At 39.4% G+C, this 13,123-nt stretch overlaps 1 pseudogene; it reads right to left on the bottom strand.

Moving 5' to 3' along the window:
• Positions 1–4,796: 4,796 nt before the first annotated feature.
• LOC102767920 lies at positions 4,797–5,991 on the bottom strand (annotated as a pseudogene).
• Between the last annotated feature and the right edge of the window lie 7,132 nt (positions 5,992–13,123).

A 13,123-nucleotide genomic window follows, 5' to 3' on the forward strand; every position in this document is an offset into this window, starting at 1 on the left:
TCTCTCCCAGTGTAGATGTCTGTCAACAGAAGGTGGACATCAATAAAAGGAGGGGCTTGCACAATCAATCCCGAAAGTCAGCAATCTATGAATAATCCAGAACCAAGTATTTATCTCCTCTGCCACCCACCCTCCCTTCCAGCCAGTGAGCAAGATAATTACTCTCAAGTCAAGCTAAGTGCCCCACAGTCACAGAGGCCCAATGCTGACATACAAAGCATACAAATAATTCTCACTCTGGCATAAAAGTGACTTAAAAACAGAAAGAAAAGCAGATACTGTAAATTTCTCAAAGTCTTCCTGAAACATATTTTATAGTAATTTTTACTTCTTTAGAAAAAATGCATACATGGCAAACCATCTATAATAAAAGGCCCATTCTATAACATTTTACCTGGTCCTACTCATATATGCAATCATTATCATATTTACAGACAAATATATCTATACTAATAAAAGAATAATATGCTAATTAGACTGGGAGACCTTCCAGGAGACCTTCCAGATGTTCTTCTGGACAAAGCCATGGTGGCGGGGCCAAGGTAGAGGTGCTGAGAGGCCAAGAGGGGAAGGCAGTTGTGGGTGATCAGGCTAGTGGGGGATGGGGCCGTTGGAGGTAAGCAGACCAGCAGCGGAGCCAGTTGGGGGCAAGCAGGCCATCAGTGGGGGTCAGTTGGAGGTAATCAGGACAGCGGGGGGAGGGGTATTTTGGAGTGAGAAGGCCAGCAGAGGGGCAGTTGGGGTCAAGCAGGCTGGCAGGCAGAATGGTTAGGGGCAATCAGGCAGGTAGGAAGGCATGTGAGCGGTTAGGAGCCAGCAGTTCTGGATTGCGAGAGGGATGTCCGACTGCCGGTTTAGGCCTGATCAGGGAAAGGGGAGAAGGAAACAAATTAACAAACAAAAAACCCAACAACCCAGAAACAACAATTCAGACAAATAAAAAGTACATAATAAAATGTTAGCAATAAGTCAAAGTCTATCAGTAATCACTACATGTACACATGTACTGAACTTTCCAAATAAAAGAAAAATACTGTCCAACTAGATTTCTTAAAAATCTGGCTATATGCTAAAACATAAGGATATACAAATCTTAAATTAGAAAGTTGGATATATTTCTGATATTAACCACAGAAAATTTATTATAGTGATATTTAGATTTTTAAAAGTTAAGACAAAAAATATTGTTAGATGTAGAGAAGGTAATTGAAAAATGACTGCATGCGGCACTCTCTCTCCAGCATGTTTGCGCCTTTCCTCCCCCTTTCTTCCCTAAAAGCTTTCTTTCTCCTAAACTTTTTCCTTTTCTTTGGCCTCTGTAACTTGTTTCCTAAGCCCATGCAACCCAGCTGGCTCACTTCTACCTCTGTGACTTTTTAAAAAAGTTCAATTGCCTCCTGCACACCCCCTACTAGGGGTCCAGCCCACAACCCAACCCAGGCATTTGCCCTGACAGGAATCGAACCATGCATGGGTCAATGCTCAACCAGTGAGCCACACCAGCTGGGCTTCTCTGTGACTTTCTTTTTTTAAAAAAAAAATGTTTAATTGATTTTTTACAGAAAGGAAAGGAGAAGGATAGAGAGTTAGAAACATCGATGAGAAAGAAACATCGATCAGCTGCCTCTTGCACACCCCCTACTGGGGATGTGCCTGCAACCAAGGTACATGCCCTTGAGCAGAATCGAACCAGAGACCCTTCAGTCTATAAGCTGATGTTCTATCCATTGAGCCAAACTGATCAGGGCTCTGTGACTTTCTAAATAAACTTTTACTTGGGTTTGGGGTCGGGGATGGGGAGAAATGACCTCATGCTAGCCTATAAAGTGGTCTCAATACATTTCAAAGAATTGGTATCATAGACCATATTCTTAGACATTTTTTTAAAAGACCAGAAACTTAAAAAAAAAAAAATTAGGTCAAAGGAATATTTAGAGATTGGGATGGTCATACTAACAGATTCTCTCCACCAAACTCTAGGCAGGCTCTTATGAGCAATTTTTCTTTCTTTTTTTTAAAAAAAATCAAACAAACTTTTATTGAAGCTTAAATTGTGGTACAGAAATACATTTCACATTATTTAAGTCCAACACCATCATGAAGAGAGAAATTATGGCACCAAAAGTTTATCCTCCTCTATCATAATATAATAGGATAAATTTAAATTACTATTTAATCTACAGTTTTTATTTTTCTAGATTTGTTTCATACACAATTTGTGTAGTTTTTCAACATTAAATAGAAATCTTAAATGTATTAGAAAAAAATTAGACCTCAAACCAACACATATATCATCAAATCTACTTGGATACTGTTCAAGAAAATCCACTTTGAGATTTGGTCCTCAAAACAACACCAAAACAGTAGATACTGTGTACTAATTACAAAATCAAACTGGTCCATTGATTGGAAGCTTCTTCAGTGAAACTTTGAATCAAGAATGCACTTAGCCGAAACCGGTTTGGCTCAGTGTATAGAGCGTCAGCCTGCGGACTGAGAGGTCCCAGGTTCGATTCCGGTCAAGGGCTTGTACCTGGGTTGCGGGCACATCCCCAGAAGGAGGTGTGCAGGAGGCAGCTGATCGATGTTTCTCATCGATGTTTCTAACTCTCTATCTCTCTCTCCCTTCCTCTCTGTAAAAAATCAATAAAATATATTTTAAAAAAAAAAGAATGCACTTAAGCCCTAATCAGTTTGTCTCAGTGGACAGAGCATCAGCCTTCGGACTGAAGGGTCCCAGGTTCGATTCCAGTCAAGGGTATGTACCTTGGTTGCGGGCACATCTCCAGTAGGGGGTGTGCAGGAGGCAGCTGATCGTGTTTCTTTCTCACCGATATTCCTAACTCTCTATCCCTCTCCCTTCCTCTCTGTAAAAAATCAATAAAATATATCTTTTTTAAAAAAGAATGCACTTAAAATAAAAAACAAAAGTGATCCAACCACTTGATTTCAAACCAAGTAGAGTTTAAAAACTAAACTAAAAAAAAAAAAAGTGTTTCATTTACAAATGTAGAAGGGAGGAAAACATCACTGCATCAAGCCACAAAAAATCAAAAAAATTTTGAGGACAAGAATACAAAATTTAGTCAACTTTGCTGTTTTCTAATCTGCTTAAATCTCATAGTATTTGCAAATATAGCTAAAAATGCCAACTTTTGAAAGCCTTTATTTCTAGTCATTTCCCACTGACCAATTTGGAGTTGTGTATGTTTTGTTTTATGGACAGCATTCTGCCTCACTGTGTATGTCTGAATAACCTAAACAGCTCTCATTCTGGTCATTCACGTGATCCTCTGAAATCATGGCGAAAGAAACACCACCAATAAGAGGAACACATAAAATCAGAACACTGCATCACAAAGTCACAGAACTTCAAGCACAAGATGGCAAAGACATTGATGCCACTCTGAAGTAAAGTTTATGGTATATTATTAATGGCAAATACAGTGGGGCCTTGACTTACGAGTGCCCTGACTAACTAGTTTTTCAAGATATGAGCCGTCTCTCGGCCAATTTTCTGCTTTGAGTTGCGAGCTAAAATTCGGGTTACGAGCCAGCTTCAGATACCCGACCGCTAGTTGGCACAGCGAATGTCACAGTGAAAGCCACAACATCAGCCCAGCATCACGTGTCTCACTCGTTCACTTCTTGATTTGACATACGAGTAATTTGAGTTACGAGCTCCGTCACAGAACGAATTAAACTCTTAAGTAAGTCAAGGCCCCACTGTAGTGGAAACGGCTGCTAAAATAAAAATTAAGGTGAATGATTTTATTTGACTTACTGAAACCAGTACAACCTTTATCTGAAATAAATTGCTAATAAATTTAGTGATAGCATTTTTTTACTACTGTTTAGCAAGTTAGTAAAAACATGGTCCTCATGATAAGCTAGTCTTATTTACTGGAAAGCACAGAACGGCATACAGTTCCCATGTAGTTCTGCCAGTATATTCTAATATTAACCTGTGTGTCTTCCTTGCTAATCAACACTGGAAGTTTGTTTTTGTCACAATCTTCTAAAAGAGCCAATGCCAATAAAAAAGAGGCCAATCTCCCTTGACCTTAAAAGAAAATTAAAGCCTAGGGTCCACCCTCCTGGCCCCTCTCGGGTATAAGATTGGCATAAACCCACAGTGTAACAGTGCTGCTTTATTGGGGTGAGGTTGGGAGGGGAGACACAATGGTGAGGAGCAAAATCAATGAAAGGAATACACGCTCAGGAAGTAATAATGTTAAAATAGTTGTACACAAAATGGTTAACTGCAATCACTTTCTTAAGAGGACTCAACCCATGGAAGAAAAATTTTAATTGTCATTGCAAAATACACCTGTAGGAAGTAGAAATTGGTTTCAGTAGCATTAGTAGAGAATACATTCTAGAAATTGTAACATCCTGGCAGCAATTTAATAGAACAGTCCCAGATGGTTAGGCTGAAGCCAACTCCTGATGAGGACGAAAGCTTTTTCTGTGAGGAACTTTGGAGAAATACTACACTGTGCATAACCGAATTGAATTGTTGTCACTAGTGTAAAGTTTCATATAGTAAATGGTTTTTTTTCTATATCCACTTCAATTTCACAGCAAGAGTGGCACAGGACACCTAAACACAGAAGAGAGCAAGATATCTAACTCCTTCATATAATAATGCATGCAATTCAAAATGATTACACTATCATTACATCTGGGGCTTTCTGCAACTACAAGGTGGTGGCTATGGCAAGCATGGCCCCTGGTATCAATATCTAAAAAGGAGCCACCACCTTCTTTTACGTGTTTCCTTTTTGCATTTTTTCTTAATTCTGCTGTGGTTGCTGCTTCTTGGGAAAACTGGTAAAAACAAAGTTGTAATCATTGAACATTGACACAGTCTGGCTATCAAGAGTTTAAACCTGCCCTAACCAGTTTGGCTTAGTAGATAGAGCATTGACCTGCGGACTCAAGGGTCCCAGGTTCGATTCCGGTCAAGGGCATGTACCTTGGTTGCAGGCACATACCCAGTGGGGAGTGTGCAGGAGGCAGCTGATCGATGTTTCTCTCTCATCGATGTTTCTGACTCGCTCTATCCCTCTCCCTTCCTCTCTGTAAAAAAAATCAATAAAATATATATTTTTTTAAAAAGAGTTTAAAACCTTCAATCTTCTGGGGCAAAGAAAGCACTGTATGACATTTAGAACTCTGGTTTACAAACAAGGTGGTCACACATTTTCCTGGCTGGAAAACTTCCACAACTTTCCTGATCATCATCATAGGAGGTCTGATTTAAGTTTGTTACAAATAGCATAAGAAAATTCTGGTTCTGGAGTGATGTGATGGTCCAATAAGTTCCATCTAATTACATGTCATTCGTTGAATATCCATAAGGATTGAACACTGTGGCACCAATGACAGACCTGGTATCAGGTCATAAATTCCACTCTCGCAAGTGACATTCTTTGCAGTAACACCATCTTTCATGTAGAACTGGTCCATAACTGCTGAGTCAAACTCACTCATCAGAATTTCCAGGGTTTTATCTGGCTGACTGATTACTCTCTGGGAAATCCAACGTATACAAGTACCAACAGTCAGAATTCATACATTCCATACAATATGCTGCTCCGTTTGGGAAAACTGCATTAAGAAACTCTATTTCTTCCTGGAAATTCCGATGTGGGTACCCTTGGTGAGAAGGCTTTACGACATTCTTACAAGAATAAAAGAAGCTTTGAATTCAGTCAAACCCAGTGTAACCCCAGCAAGTTTCAACAGGGGAACCAGTACTTCCACCAAGAGGGTGGTACCACATGAAACCTCTCCTGGAGACAAACTTGCTAGGTACATAAGCTTCCTGCTTGTAATTTTTATTATACTTACAGTTGAACATTGCACATCCTTCAAAAGTATGTCCCAATTGGATCTTGAGGTGATGAGATTTGCATTGGGTTGCTGCTTGTAGAACCAAACCTCTAGTAACTTTTCGGTCCCTTCAAAAAAATGTACAACCTCCATCACTGTGAGACTAGCAAACAGCCAATAATCACAGAAAGTCAACTAAATTAAATCTCTTTTCCTGCCACTGTTGCAGATTTTTCCAGCTGTTTCAGGTTCCCTCCTTTTTGGGGAGGATGGGGTGGGTTAGCATTATTTTACATTCACTTTTTTTATAAAAAATTAAAAATTTCCTGGTGTGTGTGTGTGTGTGTGTGTGTGTGTGTGTGTGTATAAGTGAAAATTGAACATGAGTCTGCTGGAAACAGAGACTGGTCATACTGTGGAAGCCTCTGAACCATTTTTCAACTAGGCCTTGACTTTTGGATTCCTGGATTCATTTCGACATTATCCAGTTTTAACAAGAATCCTGCTAAGTCATTTTAGCCAGAATCACATATCCTCCATTCCCCAGGTGATCACCCTGGCTTTACTTCAGCAAGAATTCTCAGCTGCAAGCAAATAACCAAGCAATCCTGTTGCTGAGGACTACTCAAGCTAGAGAATCTAAACACATTTGTTGAGCTCAAATAACTCTAGCAGCTGAAATTGAGATTCTGTTATCTGTTCTGGCTATATTATCCATCATTATATTTAACTGAACTGTGCCACAGCCCCAATAAAGCAGTTGTTTTATATTAATCTCAAAATTCTATCCATTCTTATCTTGAAATGATCAAGATTTGGCTACTCTAAGAAAGGGTAAGATGAATGAGACTGAAGGAAATCAGGACTACAACTAATAGTCTCATATGCTTGGCATGTTTTTTACTGATGCAATTAAAAATTATACAGCTGCAGATTTAAAATGGCAGTAGAGTAAGTGGATGCTGCACGGACATGCTCCCAGGAACAAACTGGAATTACAATTAAAATACAGAAAAGCTTCCTGAATAATCAGCAGAAGACTCACTGGAGAGAACCCTGATAACCAAGGACCGAAGGTGGAGACCTCATAGACTGGTAGGACAAACAGAGGTGGGAAAGGGCTGGCCGGGAACCCACAAACAGCAACTGAAGTTCTGGAGAGATAGCTCAGCTGTGGGGCTGCCAATGAGAATCTTGGGATATAATCCTCAGCTGGGTCTCCCAGCAGAGAGCATCAGAACTGAAAAGGGTGCCCACATAACATCTGGCTGTGAAAAGCAGCAGAGTTTCTATCTGCCAGGGAGAGATGGCTGGACATTCAGGCACCCTCTTAAAGGGCTAAAACACAAAATTCCCTATGGAGCCACCTGAACTGGAGCTGTGCAAGCAGAAGCCAGGACCAGGGACTCGGGAGTTAGAGCTCAGAAGGCAGACACCCCTGGTTTCCTGTGCTGAGTCATTCCCTCATACAGCAGAGGACATCTTTCCCACACAGACATTTGCTCTACAGGCGGTCTTGCCTGTGGAAGGAGAGTTGACCCAACCTATTGGAAAACACCTTGCCCTGAGGCCACTTAAAAGACTAAAAATAACAATTAGCTTCCAGGCAGAAGCAACTGTCCCACCCTGTTGAAAAACACTCTCAGTACACCTGAGGATGATTGCTTGAGGGCAATTCAAGTTGGAATCTTATCAGTCTGTAGGCAGAGGTGGTCTACAGAGGCTTTGAGTCTTTGCCTAATCTAATTAGTCAAAAACAGCATTTGACACTGTCCTCCACTAGACATTGAGAGGTACAGACAGTCCTCGGGTTATGTCGGATTGGACATATGTTGTTTCATAGTTACGCCACCATCTCCAATTTATTTATTTAAAAAAACAGTTCGTCATTTCGACATATGTACATATGTGCTTTATTTTTTTTTATTATCTATTTACCACAAGTAAAGGTCAGGAATTGTTATCTTTCTTTTAAAATTTTTTTTTCTACTGTTTCACTTCATTACTGCTGTGTATGTGCTCCACATGAGTGATGTAGGTGGGTTCTGACAGCAAAAATCGCGTTACATCACGCCATAGGAATGGACCTTCAACATAACCTGAGGACCTACTCTATAGAAGACCTACCTAAAACATAGACACAAACCCAAATAGACAGCCAAAATGAGAAGACAAAGAAACAACGCCCAAATGAAAGTACAAGAGAATTCTCCAGAAGTAGAGATAAATGAAGTAAAGATAAGAAATTTATCTGAAACAGAGCTCAGAGTAATAAAGGTAAAGATGTTCAACAGCATGAGAAAAGATATAGAAACTATAAAAACAGAAATAAAGAATGACATAGCACAAATAAAGAAAACATTGGAAGGAATACACAGCAGATAAGGGGAAGCTGAGGATCAAATCAGTGAATTGGAAGAGAGGGTTGAAAAAACTCACTCAATTAGAAAACCCAAAAGAAAAACAATTAAAAAACAAGAAGACAGCTTAAGGGAGCTGTGGAACAATGTGAAACATAACAATATTTGAACATCTGGTGTGCCAGAAGAGGCAGAGAGACAGAGATAAAGAACATGTTTAAAGAAATAATGGAAGAAAATTTCTCTAATCTGGTAAAGGAAAAAGTCATACAAGTTCAGGAGGTACAAGGACCCTAAGCAAGAAGAACCCAAAAAGGCCCATGCCTAGACACATCATAATTAAAATGCCAAAAATTAAAGACAAAGAGAGAATCTTAAAGAAAGCAAGAGAAAAGCAAATTGTTTCTACAAAAAAACTGCCATAAGGCTGACACCTGATTTCTCATCAGAAACTCTACAGGCCAGAAGGGAATAGCATGAAGTACTTAAGGTAATGGAAAGCAAGGATATGACACCAAGATTACTATATCCAGCAAGGCTCTCATTCAAAATAGACTGTCAAATAAAGAGCTTTCCAGACAAAAAAAATAAAAAAGGCTAAAGGAGTACATTACCACTAACCCAGCATTACAAGAAATGCTAAAAGGACTGCTGTAATGAAAAGAAGAAACATAGAGAGAAACCTAGGCATACAGAATTAAAATGGCAATAAATATGTGCCTATCAATAATAACCCTAAATGTAAATGGATTAAATGCTCCAATCAAAAGGTATAGCTGAATGTGTACAAAAACATGACCCAGCTATATTCTGTCTATAAGAGACTCACCTCAAAACAAAAGACTTACACAGAATGAGAGTGAAGGGATGGAAAAAAAATTTGCAAATGGAAAACATGCAAATGGAAAAGAAAACAAAACAAAACTGGAGAAGCAATACTCATATCCAAAAAAATAGACTTTAAAATGAAGGCCATCACAAAGATCACTACATAATACTAAAGTGATCAATCCAACAAGAGAATATAACCCTGGTAAACATATATACATGCAACATAAGAACACCTAAATATATATTTTTTAAAAACTTCTAGAAGATTTTAACAGAGAGATCAACAACAATACAGTCATAGTAGGGGACTTGAACACTCCTCTGACTTCACTGGATAGATCTTCCAGACAAAAACTTAACAAGGAAACAGAGATTCTAAATGATACACTGGATCAGCTGGATTTAATTGACATTTATAGACCATTTCACCCCAAAGCAGCAGAATATATATTCTTCCCAAGTGCACATGGATCATTCACAAAGATAGACCACATGTTAGGACACAAAACAAGTCTCTACAAGTTCAAGAAGATTGAAATCACATCAAGCATCTTCTCAGATCACAGTGGAGTGAAATTAGAAATCAACTACAGTAAAAAAAAAAAAAAACCCACCCAAAAACATTTAAACACATGAAGAATAAATAGCATGTTATTAAACATTGAATGGGTTACCAAAGAGATCAAGAAAGAAATCAAAAACTTCCTGAAAACAAATGAAAATGAACACACAGCAACCTAAAATCTCTGGGACACAGCAAAAGCAATCCTGAGAAGAATGTTCATAGCACTACAGGCATACCTCAAAAAACAAGAAAAAGCCCTGACTGGTTTGGCTCAGTGGATAGAGCGTTGACCTTCGAAATGAAGGGTCTCAGGTTCGATTCCGGTCAAGGGCATGTACCTTGGTTGTGGGCACATTCCCAGTGTGGGGTGTGCAGGAGCAGCTGATCGATGTTTCTCTCTCATCGATGTTTCTAACTCTCTATCCCTCTCCCTTCTTCTCTGTAAAAAAACCAAAAAAATAAAAAAAATATTTTTTAAAAAACAAGAAAAATCAGCAATAAACTATTTAACCCTACAACTTAAAGAACTAGAAAGTGAAAAACAAGAAAATCCCCAGAGTAAGTAGAAGGGAGGAAATAATAAAGATTAGAGCAGAAATAAATAATATAGAGACAAAAAATACCAAAAAAATCAATGAAACCAATAGCTGGTTCTTTGAAAGGATAAATAAAATTATTAAACCATCAGCCAGACTAATCAAGAAACAAAGAGAGAGGACCCAAATAAATAAAATCGTAACCACTGACACCACAGAAATACAAAGGACTGTAAGAAAATACTATGAACAACTATATGCCAACAAGCTAGACAATGTGAATGAAATAGACAAATTCCTAGAAAAATACAATCTCCCAAAACTGAGGAGGAATCAGAAAACCTGAATTATTGAGTAACTGATGAAATAGAAGCAATTTCCAGCAAATAAATGCCCAGGTCCGAATAGCTTTTCAGGGGAATGTTACCAAACATTCAAAGAAGAACTAACACATATACACCTCAAACTATTTCAGAAAAGCTAAGAGAAAAGAACACTTCCAAGTTCTTTTTATGAGGCCAGCATTACCCTAATTCCAAAATCAGATAAAGACACTACAAGGGAAGAGAATTACAGGCCAATATCCCTGTTGAACATAGAACTTAAAAAATTTCCCCTAAGAACAGGAACAAGACAGGAAGTCTGCTTTCACCACTCTTATTCAACATAGTACTGGAAGTACTAGCCACATTGATCACCAAGAAGAAGAAATAAGAGGAATCCAGATTGGAAAGGAGGAAGTAAAACTCTCATTATTTGCAGATGACATGATATTGTACATAGAAAACCCTAAAGACTCCACACAAAAAACTGCTAGATTGAATTTGGCAATGCAGCAGGATACAAAATCTGCACCCAAAAATAGATGACTTTTTTATACACCAATAATGAATTCTCAGAGAGAAACTAAACAAACAATCCCATGTACCATTGCAACAACAAAAAAATTAAGTTACTTAGGAATAAATTTAACTAAAAAGGCAAAAGAACTATACTAGGAAAACTATAGAACATTGAAAAAAGAGATAAAAGAAGGTATTAAAAGGTGGAAAAATATATTGTGTTCATGGATTGGTAGAATCAACATCATTAAAATGTCCATACTACCGAAAGCAATCTACAGATTCAATGCAATCCCTATTAAAATACCAGCAGCATATTTCACAGAGCTAGAACAAATACTCCAAAATTTATATGGAATCAAAAAAGACCCCAAATAGCTGCAGCAATTGTGAGAAAGAAAAACAAAGTTGGAGGAATCACAATACCAGAAATCAAGTTATATTACAAAGTCACTGTAATCAAAACAGATTGGTACTGGCACAAGAACAGTCATATAGGTCAATGAAATAGAACTGAGAACCCAGAAATCGACCCAAGCCATTACTCAATTAATATTTGACAAAGGAGGCAAGAGCATACAATGGAGTCATGAGAGTCTCTTCAATAAAGGGTGTTGGGAAAATTGGACAGATGCATGCCAAAAAAAAATGAAACTAGACCATCAACTTACACCATATGCAAGAATAAACTCAAAATGGATAAAAGACTTAAATGTAAGTTGTGAAACCATAAAAAGCCTAGAAGAAATCATAGGCAGCAAAATCTCAGTCTTCTCTATTGCAATATGTTTACAGATACATCTCCTAAGGCAAAGGAAACTGAGGAGAAAATAAACAAATGGGAATACATAAAAATAAAAAGCTTCTGCACAGCAAAAGAAACCATAAACAAAACGGAAAGAAAGCCCATTGTATTGGAGAACATATTTGTCAATGAAACATCTGATAAAGGGTTAATATCCAAAATATATAAGGAACTCATACAACTTAACAAAAGGAAGACAAACAATCCAATTTAAAAATGAGCAAAGGAACTAAATAGACACTTGTCCAAAGAGGACATACAGAGGGCCAAGAGACATGAAAAAACTAGGAGCCCAGTGCACAAATTCGTGCACCTTGAAAGGAACTGTGGACTGTGAGGCTGTGGTGAGCACATGGGTGGGTCTCTGCCCATCCTCCATGCCCCCGCCTGGCCCCTCCCACCATGGCCCCTGGTCCCTGTCAGCCAGCAGCCCTGCTCCTTCCACCACTGCTCCCACATGCTAATGGCACCTGCCCTGCTCGCACCCGCTGACAACAGAGTGATTGGGCCAGCACCATCAGTGGGTGTGAGTGGTGGTTGCTACCCTGATTGCCCCCCAGGAGCAGGGGGATGTGGAGAAGCCCTCAGGAGTGATCGGGGCTGGCAGCTGCCACTTGCACCTTCTGATGGCACCAAGCAATCGGGACTGGCACCAGGCTCCAGCAGTGGGTGCAAGGGGCAGCTCTGATGCTGGCTGCGGGTGTGAGCGAGGCTGTCACTGGCAGCGGGTGCAAAAGGTGGCTACAGCGCTTGCAGCAGATGTGAGCAGGGCCGGCACTGGCAGCAGGTGCAAGTGCCGGCAGGATCACAGCACGATAGAGCAAAGAATTTTCAGTAACCACCAGAGGCTCAACCCAATGATAGCAACCAGGGCCCCACGTTGGTCTTGCGCCCCCGCTCACCTGTTCCACCATCCCACCACAGCTGACACCCACCATATTCCACGCTCTGCTGCCTACTGCCAAGGCCCATCATGTTCTGTGCATGGCCCCTTGTGGTCAGCACATGTCATAGCGACCGGTTGTTCAGTTGTTCCGCCATTCAGTCTATTTGCATATTAGGGTTTTATATATATAGATCCTCAAAGTCACTAATCATCAGAGAGGTACACATCAAAACAACAATGAGGTACCATTTCACACTCAGAATGGCCCATCAACAAATCAACAAATGACAAGTGCTGGCCAAGATGTGGAGAAATGGAAACCCTAATACACTGCTGGTGGGAATGCAGACTGGTGCAGCCATTATGGAAAATAGTATGAAGTTTCCCCTAAAAATTAAAAATGGAACTCCCATTTGACCCAGTGATCCCACTTCTAGGAATTTATTCTAAAAATCCCAAA

The sequence above is a fragment of the Myotis davidii genome, unplaced genomic scaffold (assembly GCF_000327345.1).
Source record: "Myotis davidii unplaced genomic scaffold, ASM32734v1 scaffold708, whole genome shotgun sequence".
Taxonomy (NCBI): domain Eukaryota; kingdom Metazoa; phylum Chordata; class Mammalia; order Chiroptera; family Vespertilionidae; genus Myotis; species Myotis davidii.